The sequence below is a fragment of the Orcinus orca genome, chromosome 11 (genome assembly GCF_937001465.1).
Source record: "Orcinus orca chromosome 11, mOrcOrc1.1, whole genome shotgun sequence".
Classification (NCBI taxonomy): Eukaryota; Metazoa; Chordata; class Mammalia; order Artiodactyla; family Delphinidae; genus Orcinus; species Orcinus orca.
In genome coordinates, this window is record NC_064569.1 from 72,353,705 (window position 1) to 72,366,627 (window position 12,923).

Sequence of the window (12,923 nt, forward strand, 5' to 3'; positions counted from 1 at the left end):
GCTAAGTGTATCAAGTGTGTCTGTTATACTAGCCTTGCTTATGTTTAACTATTCCCATACAGTTGGGATATAGTTTGTTTCCAGATTTTGTTATTAGAAAAAATATTGTATCAAAGTAGCGTGGCCGTAATATTTCTTTAAGATTCTAAAAAAGGTATGATTTTGTTACTTCAAGTTATTTCTACTTCTATAACAGACATTCATTGAGCGCCCAATCTGTGCAGCGTGCTGGGATACCAAAATGAGTAAGGTACAGGCCCTGTACTCAGGAGGGTCCAGTGGAAGCAGAATTTAGTGGAGACAGATGCTTATATAACGTATTTTAGTTCACCTTGAGAAGTACCATAATAAAAGTAAGTGCGAAGTTCTAAGATCTAATGTATGAAAGTCATTTGCACTGTACCTGGCCTAGTAAGCGCTCAGTACCAAACGACAACGATGATGATGATTGCAGCCCTACCATCTCTGATAGAAATGCTGCTTCCCATGATTCACATTTATAGAAAAATACATAAAATCAATGATAACCCACATACACCTAAGCTATGCCAGAAAATAGCAAAGATTATCAAGTTCTTTCTATTTGCTAAAACAAAGTTCCTCACAGAACAGAAACTTCTTTCATAGAGATGTTCTAATGGCATGATGTCATCCTAGTTCAAATGCTGTCAGATGGAATGACTTTGGTCTCTCTCAACGTAACATGGATCAGATAGAGCTATCTTCAGATAAGAGGTTAATTTAGTTGTACTTATACTTCTCTAAAAAATGTGTTATATATATATATATATATATATATATATATATATATATAGTATAATACTTCTATGGATTAAGGCAGATAAGGGAGCTCTAAAGTCTTCCATAGGTAGGATTTGTTTGCGTGTGATTCCAGATTCCTGTCATTGCCTTCAGCATCCAGGGCTACAGACCTGAACAATGGTTAATGTTTAAAAAGGTACAACATGTTCTGGTTAACAGCCCTGCTCATCTCTTCCTGATGGTGCTGCTGTGATTGCAGGACTCAAGTAAGGCTTTTCATTCAATTGAAAACACATGAGAAATGATGCTCAAATCATGCTAAATGTGAGATTAAAGTTGCTTGAAGATAAAGAACTTGCAGCCTTAAAAAAAAAAAAAGAAGAAACTTGAATTAGCTTGGATATTTCTGGGGATAGGTTTACAGTAGTACGTAGAAATAATCCACAACTACCACTGAAATATGCACAAGGATTTCAGATAGGAAATGAAGGAAGTGCTGCATTAAACTGAAAGCCCAGCGGGATTTAAATAAGCCAAAGAGAGATTCTCTGGTGAGCATTTGATCAGGGCACTGCTGGCATTGGCTCACCCCCTCGACTACAGTAGTGGAAAGAATGATATGGTCTGCCCATCAAATCCAGAATACAAAGTGCTTTCCACAGTCCTCCAACTATGCTCTTTCCTCTTTTATTAATCCCGTTCTCATGAATCCCCCGTACAATGCTTTCTGAGAGCCACACAGTGCAGCTACTGACATTTCCCATAAATGATATGCCCGGTCTTCTTCCTACCAATCCAATTAGTTCCGCTTCCTTCAAACGTTACTCAGCGCTCCTCTGAGAAGCTCTCCCTGGTTGCATGTAGTCCTTCCGCATCATTGCAAACCCTAAGCAGTTATTTATGGATTGATTTGCTCTCTATTGCTGTGTATGTACTTGCACTGGGTTTGGTCCTGGAGCTATACTGATGAGTGAATCCTAGTCACTGCCCTCATGGAGGTCACAGTCCATTAGGAAAAATTGTCTAATAAAATGTGATCAGAGTGATAGTTGAGATAGGCATGTGGAAGCACACACGCACTCATCTTCTGGGGTGTCAGAGGTTTCCTGGAAAAGCTGATGCCAGAGTTGAATCTTCTGGGATGAGTACAAGTCGAGCAGGTAAAGGAAGGTGGGGAAGGCACAGACGGGATGTGCGGTAGTTGGTGGAAGCCAGGAACAGATAGGACAGGCCTTGAGTGCCATGCCATGCTCGGATATATTGGTAATCTTCCATTTGCTGTTGAGAAGTTCTCTGAATTTAGGTTCTTTTCCTACAATTAAATTATAAGGTCTTCTAGGGACCATATTTTCAAATTATTTTGCCTTTTTCCCCCTTGGGTCTGTTATAGTAAAGAGTACGTTCCACCATCCTGGGAAACACTGCTGACTCCCTGGCCACCTCCTGGGCACTCTCCACCAGCGCTAGCAAGACTGTGTGGCTATGGAAAGACCATGATGCTCTCACCTGCAAGCCGAGACCCAGGAAGACATGCATGTCTTTGACTCAAAGCAAGTATGTGCTGCCTATATGGAGGAAACATCCAAACCACTTACCAAACTCCCCAGTCCCCATCTAATACCATCGTTTAGCTATTTCATATTCTTAGCCTTTGTGATGATGCGTTACATTTTATATTCAAAAAGCTCTGCACCAATATTTCTATTAAGATTTCATTGGATAATTAAAAAGTATCACTGAGCAAGTGTGGAATAGAAGTTCTAATGGTCCTACGAAAACAGAAAGTAGTCATTTTTTAAATTAAATTATTAAAAGGCCCCCTCTTTTTTTTTTTTTTTTTTGTGGTACGCGGGCCTCTCACTGCTGTGGCCTCTCCCGTTGCGGAGCACAGGCTCCGGACGTGCAGGCTTAGCGGCCATGGCTCAAGGGCCCACCCGCTCCAACGGCATGTGGGATCTTCCCGGACCGGGGCACGAACCCGTGTCCGCTGCATTGGCAGGCAGACTCTCAACCACTGCACCGCCAGGGAAGCCCAAAAGGCCCCTTTTTATTGGTAGGATTGCTACCTCAAAGATTGCAAATGCTGGGTGAGTCACTTTCATCCCTTGATACATCTGATTTTATTTAAAGGTAGAAATACTTTGTGGGCACACAGGCCAGTATGTTATGAATCTTTGAGAGCTTAGTTGAGTCCCTCTGCTTCCCAACAAGAAGGCTGAATCTTTCAGACTGAGGTTGAGGCCTGGGATGTGTGCATTTCTGGCCTCACATTTGGCTCCCAGGTAAACAGACCACCACCTTCCAAGGCTGGCAAATTGCCATCTGTCATGGATGGTTAAATCTCAACCCCTTCTCATTGCCTGGGGCCAGAGGTAGAGAAGGAAGGAGAGGTAGAACAACAACAGGGTAAACTGGAGAGAAAGAAAGGAAGAAAGAAAGAAAGGAAGAAAGAAAGAAAGAAAGAAAGAAAGAAAGAAAGAAAGAAAGAAAGAAAGAAAGAAAGAAAGAAAGGAAGGAAGGAAGGAAGGAAGGGAGGAAGGAAGAAAGAAGGAAAGAAAGAGAGAAAGAGAGAGAGGAAGGGAGAGAGGGAGGGAGAGAGGGAGGGAGGAAAAAGGGAAGGAAGGAAGCAAGGGAAAGAAAGAAAGAAAAGAAAAAAGCAACACACAAGTTTTACAGGCTTTGCTGTCTCAAAGCTGTTGTTTCAAGGTCTGGGCTTTAGAATGACAGATGGGAGGCAACTCTCCCCGCCCCCCACCAGCCCTCCTTCATGGAAACGGCCAGCATCTAGCTTGCCCCTGGAAAGAAGAAAGAAAAATCCTGGAGTATGGAGCCAGGTGGGGAATTCTGGCCACTGAACCCAGAGCTTTTGGAGCTACCAAATAACATATGGGAACCTCTGTGTCTGATGGCCCAGTAACAAGGCCTAAATCATATTTAGTGTGAAAATGAAACTAAGGGCCTGTTTTAAATTCCCCAACCAGAGTTTCCAAACCTTGGTGATATCCTAATAAGCAAACACTCCATGGATGAGATGGTTAAATAAAAGCCACTTCTAAACCCAAGGCCTGCATCACTGAGGGGAAGAGGTAAGCAATATTCCTCATCTGGTTAAACCTCACAGACCCAGGTCAAGTGATGCATTTCAAACAATTAGAAGAACTTGTACGTGAACACTTTCGGAAAGCAAATTATGCTTCCTGATTGGCTTTTGCTCTAAGCCTAGTGTCCTTATTAGTGTATTAGAGATAGTAAGACTTAACTCAAAAAGAGAGTTATGCTAATAAGAACCTACTGTATAGCACAGGGAACTCTACTCAATACTCTGTAATGACCTATATGGGAAAAGGATCTAGAAAAGAGTGGATGTATGTATATGTATAATGGATTCACTTTGCTGCACAGCAGAAACTAACATAACATTGTAAATCAATTATACACCAAGAAAAGTTAATTTTAGAAAAAGGAAAAAAAAGACAGTTATAAAGATTGCACAAGATAAAATTTCTAAGTCCTCACACACTAGACAGCTAAAGGTGATTTGCGTCCTCCTTTTCTCCTACTATTCTGACTCCTGTGTTCTTACCTTCATGGTAGTTGATCATCTAACTAACTCGGGGTGCTTCTGTGTTCATGTTTTCTCTCCTGGAAGGGTCTGAAAACTCGCTGAGGACAAGAACCTTGTCTGAGGTGCTTCCCACAGAAGACTGTACGTAGTAGATGGACAGTAAGTGCTCCGTGGATACATATTTCTATACCTGCAATGAACTGCTTCATTCTTATCTTTCTTTTCTTCTCTCTCAATCACATACAAAGGATGATGGGAAAGCATAAAATGCTTTTAAATACTTCTGTGGCTTTCCCCAGATTTAAAGACAACAGACTGACAGGAATGGAACTGAAGGAGGAAGGTATTTCTTCAAGTATGTTGGTCTAATTAAAGGACAATGCCTATATTTCCCAACAAGGATGACATTACTGGAGAAATTACCCTCTACATGGTTTAAAAATACAGTCCCAGCAGCATGTAAGTTTAAAGCAATTGTCTGGCCAAGAGGACATTTTACAGATAACTCCATAGCTTTACTGAATACAGTGCTGTACTCTATCGCAAAACACCAGCACGCTTGCAGCTGCCTTATTGATACCGTCAACTAAGAGGCAGGGAATGTTTGGGGAGACCTGGGCTTCTACAGATGGATGATTTCTATAGACAGATACAGAAAGACAGTTGAGATGACCAGGTCTTTCATTTTACAGATGAGTAAGCTGAAACCAGAGAAGTTATCATTTGCCCACAATCACAGGGCTTGTTAGAGGTTGAGCCAGATGGAAAAACCCATAGCCCCTAGTTACAGTCCAATTCATTTATTCAAAAAATGTTTGTTAAATGCCTTCTATGAGCTTAATGTATTGGAGATACTGACTAGTATGACATGGTCCTTATATACTCAGGGAGGGTATAGTCTAAGAAGGGATGAGAGACAAGAGAAATAGCCAGTTATAGGACAACGTGGAGTAATGGATGTCAAGGGTACCAGGAGAGGCAGGTGAGGCGAGTGAGGCACTCACTTTGGGCTCAGGATTTAAAGGGACACCAGAGACTTAGTAATCAAGATAAAGAGTACTATCAGGATGGAGTTCAGTATGACTCATTTTTCCTTTTGTTTCGGGCTTCAGTGTGGCTCAGCATGGCACCATTGCTAATCATGTCTTTAACTTTAACGTTAATATTTTGTTCATTGTGGATTCTTTGCATTAATTTTGATTGTTTAAAATATCATTTAAAAATACTCTTTATCTTGATTACTGAGTTTTTTCGGTGCTCCCCTCTAAAATTTTGCACCTTAAGCAAGGGCCTCACTCTGATGTCCGGGGGAATCTAATGGAGGCTGCATGGGGATGGGACGAAAGAGGATCCTTTGTGCGTGAGTTCCAGCAGAGGTGCCAGGTTTTCAGATTCTGCTTCCAAGAGGCCTAGAGGTTCAAAAGAGCCCCATCAGGGGAGAAGTAGAACCTTTTCGGCCAGAGCAGCTCTGCCTTGATCTATTTTGTTTGCTAACATTTTGGATAAGTGTTTGTTGGATTGCTGGTTTGGTAGAAAGGGATTCTTAGGTCTAGAAAGTGTTTGAAAAGTTCCTACAGCAATGAGAAAAGAATAGATTCACACACATAAGACCCATCACATGCAACGTGGGGCTTGAGTTAGGGGTTGAGGGACAGAGTAAATAGATGAAGCAGGCAAGGCATCAGGGTCCAAAGAGGCCAGAGGCCGATTGACCCACCAGAGATGTAATGGGTTTCAAAGCTCAGCTGTTTGCTTTCCTCCCTAGCTCCCCGCTGGAGAGACCTGTTAGCAAACTCATTTGGCAGACATGTCTGGTTATTTTACTGGCTTGCATCCCTTTCCTTGTCCACCAGAGAAAGGGTCAAAAAGATAATTAAAAAATTTTGACTATCACAATAGAAAGTGTGCTTTTCTTAGACAAATGCTCAATAGATCGTGAGGGGGAAGGGCAGAGCCAGAGAAAGAAAGCATCTCAGAAGTGTTTCCTTAAAACTGAATTGAGTGTAATCTAGTCAGACCTTTTGGGGGGCTGCCACATTGCAGAACTCCCAGGGGGTGACTTTTCATTGTAGTCGGTGTCAATGGCACACACTGGAGTCACACAGTGCACCCAGTTGACCGTACAGGGCAGCAGTAGTTTCCGAGAGTCGTCAAAATATCACGAGTCCACATTTGGCCATCCTAATTCAAACTATCAGGCTTTCTGAGTTTTAATAAGCTAGATTCTGAAATTCTGGAAATTTTCCATCGAGAGTGTGCACTTTTCATTCTCTTGAATCCCTGAAATTATTAGGGAAGAAGGAGGTGTGTGTGCACAGTGAGAAGTGATGAAGGTGACAGGAATCTGGGAAGCCGCTGAAAGTAAAGTCGGCTAAGAAAGATTTCAAGATCAGAGGCACACTTATTATGTTGGTTGGCTTATATACAAGACAAATCCGATAAGAGCAAGTTTCAGGGGAGAAGATGCAGAAATGGACCATCATAAACTCCCAGCAGTGTATAACTTGGTATTTCTGAAAGGCTATGTAGGGGTATGTGTTCAAAGTCTAAATTATGCGCATGTCAAAAATTTTAAAGCAGGTGTTAAAACTATGTACAGAGTGACCCCACCAAAAATACATATGAATCCATGAAAAAGACTGTGAGTTTAATTGCGTGTAGACAATGGTTCTCTGGAGAGCGTGATTATGGGTGATTTTTTTTTCAGCTTTACTAAGATATAATTGACTGACATAACATTGTGTAAGTTTAAGGTGTACAGTGTGTTGATTCGATAATTATATATTACAGAATGATTACCATCATAACTTTAGCTAACACCTCCATCTCATTATATAATTACCATTTCTTTTTTGGGGTGAGAACATTTAAGATCTACTGTCTTCGCAACTTTCAAGTATATAGTACAGCGTTATCAGCTATAATCACCATGCTGTACATGAGATCCTAAGAACTGATAACTGGAAATTTGCACTTTAACCAACCTCTCTCCATATCTACCACCCCCAGCCCCTGGTAACTACCATTCTACTCTTTTTTTCATCATCTTTTTTAGTTTCTACTTTTAAGTGAGATCATACAGTATTTGTTTTTCTTTGGCTTATTTCGCTTAGATTAATGTCCTCAAGTTTCATCCACGTTATCGTAAATGGCAGGATTGCTTCCTTTCTCACGGCTGAATAAAATGTCCTTTTTATATATGGGTGATTTTTTTCTAACTCTCTCCTTTTACTTTTCTAATTTTTTTGAAAGATTTATTCACTCAACAGACATGTGTTGAGCACCTGTCACTTGTTGGGGGGGTTTCCAGGTGCAGGAGATACAACAGCAAATCTCATGGTGCTTCGATTCTAATGGGGGGATCTAGGCACAAAGGAAATAAATAAAATATGTAGTGATGTGGAGAAAAATGAAGCGGAGAAGCATATCAGGAGTAATGGGGTGGGAGGACTGTGATTTTTAAATAAGCGTCAAGAAAGGCTCAGAGAAAGGTGATATTTAGGCAAAAACGGAGAGGAGGTGAGGCAGTAAGCCTTTCAGGTGTCTACACAGAAAAGCTTTCCATGCAGAACAACATTTGCAAAGGCCCTGAAGCGGAGGACGGAGCAAGCAAGAGGAGGGAAGGTAACAGGATCTGAGTTTAGAAAGGCAATGAGACGGATTATATGAGACTCTAAGGTCTTTACAAGAGCTTTGCTTATACCCTGAGTGAGATGGAAAGCCATTGTCTGATTTTGAGCAGAAATGTTATATGACCTGGCACGTTCTTCAATGGTACCCCTCTGTGTGTTTCTAGGGGAGCAAGGTGGAAGCAAGAAGATCAGTCATGAGGCTATTTCAACAGTCCAGGCAAGATGTTCCGGTGGTTCAGACTAGAATGGTGGTGACAAATGGTGTGGTACTAGATATATTCTGAAAGTGTGACCAACAAGATTTGCTGAAGGTTTGGATGGATAGCGTGAGGGACCAAGAGAGATCAAGGAAGATTCCAAGGTTTATGGCCCTAGTTAGAGCTGCTGTTGACTGAGATAGGGACATCTGTAGAAGGAGCAGTTGAGAAGGGGGAAGGCCAGGGTTTCAGTCTTGGATGTATTGTATTTGCAACGTCAAGGAGCGGTTGGATCTGGAGTTGGGGGTGGAGCGCAGGTGAGAGAAGGAGCCTAGGCTGGAGAGTTACATCTGGGAGTTTGTTAACTCCCAGAGACTGAATGAGATCACCAAAAGACTGCCTGTAAACAGCAAAGAAGTGTCCACGCTCTGGAACCCTCTAGAGTTAAGTGCATGGAGATAGGAGGAGCCAGAAAGGGATGCTGAGAAGGATCCAGTGAAGGAGAAGGACAACCAGGAGCTCATGGTGCTCTGCAGGCTCATGAAAAAAAACTCATTCAAGGAAGAGGGATTCATGATCAGTGTCAACTGCTGTGGATTGGTTAGGTAAGATGAGACGAAAAGTTCTCCATTGGCTACAGCAACTTGGAGGTCATGGGTGACCTGGACAAGAATAGTTTTGGTGGAGTGTGCACATGAAGGCCTTATTGAAGTGGGTTAAAGAAAGAATGGGAGGAATTGGAGCCAGTGAATGAAGACAACTCTTTGAGGAGTTTGCTGCAAAGGGGAGAAGAGAAATAGAGCTACAGTTAGAAGTGGAAATGGGGCCAAGAGAAGGGTTCTGTTTATTTCAGAGATGGGAAAAATAAGAGTTGTTTTATGCTGATGAGAATGATCCCCAGGAAAGAGAGGAAACATTGATGGTGATGGAAAGAGAAAAGAGACTTGCTGGAACAGTGTCCACGGTTAGGCAGGGGGGCTGGCATCCAGTGCCCAAAGGGAAGAGGAGGGAAGGCAGAGCTCATGGTAACAGAGGCTGGAAGATGGTAGAAGTGGTGCTGGGGATAGTGGAAATGATCTTCTGGTGACATCTATTTTCTCACTGAAATAGGAAGCAAGTGTTAAGAAGATGAACACGTATTACTTAAGGACAAGGAAATAAGGCAAGAAAGAAGACTTAAATATGCATGAACTTCCACTTGGCAACATCACTTCCAAGAACTTTTCTTAAGGAAATAATTAAAAAACTTTGCCAGGATGTTCTCTGGCAGGATTATTTGTAAGAGCAAGAAGTTAGAAACAATCTAAGAGCCTCGCAGTGGCAGATCTGTTACAGTTAACCAGCTTATTAAGCAGTGCTGACTTTCAAACATAGGCATTGATATTGAAAGCTATTGACTATACATTGAGAAGAAAAACAAAGTTCCCATGTTTGTAAAAATTATATGTTTATTTGTAGATATCTATCTATATGTATCTACATGTGTGAAATTGGTAATCCATGCCAAATTGGATCACGGATTGCTGACACTTTTTGTCGACTATATTTTCTTATTTTTCCATAATAAGCAGAATGAGAAACTTGTCATGAGAAAGCAACAACACAAGAACTTGCTCAATGTATCTGTGCTGTGTGGCACCTTTCGATTTTTTGGTGACTCTCAGGAGGTCCTGGGCCTCTTTGCCTTGGGTCCCTCCACATCATTCAGGACCCTCTTGCTTGATCTAACTCAAATGTCGCCTGTATAATCCTGCTGTATGTCAGCAAGTCTCCTTCAGACCACGTCTGTAAGATGCTGGTTGATATCCACAGCAACAGAGAGGGAGGTGTCCAAAGCTATGAGTCACGCCTGCCTGCTTGCTAATATGTGTACATATGTCCAGCCATTTTGCCCGAGACTTGCTTGAATTGTGACACACTAACTGGTTTGGATCAAGTAATGCCCACTAGCCTGTTACAAGAAACTGCTGAAATTTCTCAGGAAGAGCCTCATGATCATCCATTGGCCAGATTGGTTTAAGCCATTTGTTACAAATAAAAATAATCATATTACTTGATATGTATAAGGGACATTGTCTCAGTAGTATATGAGGTGGGTATAGAAGCATATTTAGAGAATAATACTTCCATTAATCTGTTGTACGTAATCTAAGTTTTAAAAAGTGTGCTGCCTGTACCTTGAAGACAACCCTTAGCCATCCCTCTTTTAACCAGATTGCTGCTCCAAGCCCCTGCTATCTAGGGATTCTGGTGCAGCCCCGACCCCCAGGGGACTCTGGATGTCCTTTAGAAGTCCATCTGCCTTGTTTCCGCAATGTGCCACTTATATTTGAAACAGCTGCTCCACAATTGGAATTTCCAGCCCCAAATTGGCATTTCTCTGAACCATTTGCAACTTATGCACTATTAATGTTTGGATTACACTGGATAACTTTGGAGGTTAAAATTGATTCATGCAAATAGATGACTGAGTAAGCAATAGAAACATGACCTAGAATAATCTCATGGTTTGCTATTGCATAAACATGTTTTATAATCTGTTTAAGAGCAAACTTGATACTTCCTGAACGTGCCAACCATAACACACACTTTTCTGTTAGACAAGAGAAAAAGAAAAACCAGGTTTTTCTTCTCATTCATAATCAAGGAAATTATTAAACTAAGAAAATCTGGTTGTCCTTAGTAAATATACTTTCTTGTGCTTTTCCTTTCATTCTGTATTCTTTTCTTATCTTCTTGTGCAGGACTGGAACAAAGGCAACACTCATAGTTGCAATGGTAGCATTTGACCTCAGGTTTATTATTTTAAATACACCTGCCTGAAAATGACCAGAAATCAAAATAAGCATCGCCAATAATGGGATGGATTGACACTATATGTCCCTTGGTGTGAGACACTAAGAGAAACACAGCCTCACTTCCATGCTATTCCTGGCAAAATGCAAATAGTACTGATCATAAGGAAACATAATAGAAACCCAAATTGAGGGAGATTCTACAAAACAACTGGTGTGAAATCTTCAAAAATATAGAGGTCATAAAAGACAAGGACAGATTGAAGAATTATTTCAGATTGAAGAAGATGAAAGAGACATCCAAAGTGAAGGTGACACATTATCCTGGACTGCAACCAGAAATAGAAGAAAAAAAATTGGGATGCAGTATGTATTAGAAAAAAAAGTGGCATGCAGTATGTATTAGAATAATAAGTGAAATGTGAATGGTGTGAATGGATTACATGGTAGTACTGTATAACTGTCAACTTCCTGCCCTTGATGGCTGAATTGTGGTTATTATGTGGGAGAATGTCCTTGTCTTTTAGGAAGTTCACATTGACACTTCCAGTGAAACTGGGGCATCACGTCTGCAACTTTCAATTATTTCAGGAAAATAGCTAGCTAGCTAGCTAGACAGATAGATAAAGATAGATACATAGATAGATAATAATAAAGCGAAAGTATCAAAATGTTAGGAATTAAGGACTTTGGGTAAAAGGTATATGGCAGTTCTTTTTATTATTCTTTCAACTTTTCTGTGTCTAAAATTATTTCAAAATAAAAAGTAAAAAAAAAAAGAGAAAGAGAGAGAAACATTAAAGAGTATCTTAAAGCAAGAGACATTAGGTTACTTACCATTTCTCTTAAAGTGAGAAGGTTCGGGCTTCCCTGGTGGCTCAGTGGTTGAGAGTCTGCCTGCTGATGCAGGGGACACGGGTTCGTGCCCTGGTCCAGGAAGATCCCACATGCCGCGGAGCAGCTGGGCCCATGAGCCATGGCCGCTGAGCCTGCGCGTCTGGAGCCTGTGCTCTGCAACGGGAGAGGCCACAACAGTGAGAGGCCCAAAGGTTCAATATTGCCATAAAACAAATATCTGCACCCATATCTGTTCTTATATAAGATATAGATAGACATCTATCTATTTATATCTATCTTACATATGTCCATGTATATAATTTTTCTGGGACCCTGCAGGCCTGCTGAATTAGAATATGGGTAGGAGGTGGGGGGTTGGTCCTAGAAAGCCCAGAGGTGACGATGGTACACAGCCAGCATGGCACGTCACCCTCTAAGCAAGTCCTCTCAGTTCTGGGAGCTCTTGGGTGGGTCTGGGAAGGAAGCAGCAGTTCTGCTTCTTGTCCTGGCTTCTCTCTCTTACATTCCAAGTCCAGTACCTACTGTCTTCTCTCTTTTGCTACTTCCTAGAGTGTAAATACCTGACAATGACTCAGCAAAGCTTCCCAAACTGTGTTTCTCGAAATGCTAATGTGTTCTCAGAAAACAAATGAAAACAGAAACAAATGATCCATTTGGTTCTGAGTTGAATCTGCTTAATATAATAGTTCCTTCCTGGACATTTATAAAATGCATTTGTTTATAAATGGCTTACAAGTGGCTGCATTTTGTGTAATTCAATATTTTGCAAACGTTTTTGGCCACGGAACACTCACCCCGCCCCCCCCCCCGCCACTTAACACCTATCACATAGCAGCCAGTAACACTTGTGTTTCTCCAGGTGCTTAGTCTCTAAGGCTGTGTGGATGCTGATGGGAAAGGTGTGATGCTGGTTTAGGATGCTGATGGGAAAGGCGCTGATGGGAAAGGATGCTGATGGGAAAGGCGTGATGCTGATTTAGGATGCTGATGGGAAAGGCGTGAAGGTAGTCAGCCTCAGGCACGGCTCACTCAGGGCCTGGCTCAGGCCATTTGTTGTTATCCTCACGCATCTGCCTTCTTGCCTGTGTCAGCTTATGTGCAGAGTGACTTCCCT

General features: G+C 41.6%; 1 long non-coding RNA gene across 1 annotated transcript in view; it reads left to right on the top strand.

The window, feature by feature from the left end:
- LOC117198511 (uncharacterized) overlaps positions 1 to 11,990 on the top strand; it is a 45,321-nt gene extending 33,331 nt beyond the window's left edge. Inside the window, exons 3-6 of the long non-coding RNA XR_007469995.1 lie at positions 2,153 to 2,316; positions 4,412 to 4,486; positions 8,124 to 8,761; positions 9,267 to 11,990. This is a non-coding gene — a long non-coding RNA (uncharacterized LOC117198511). The remainder of the gene's footprint in view (positions 1 to 2,152; positions 2,317 to 4,411; positions 4,487 to 8,123; positions 8,762 to 9,266) is intronic.
- The last annotated feature ends 933 nt before the right edge of the window (positions 11,991 to 12,923 follow it).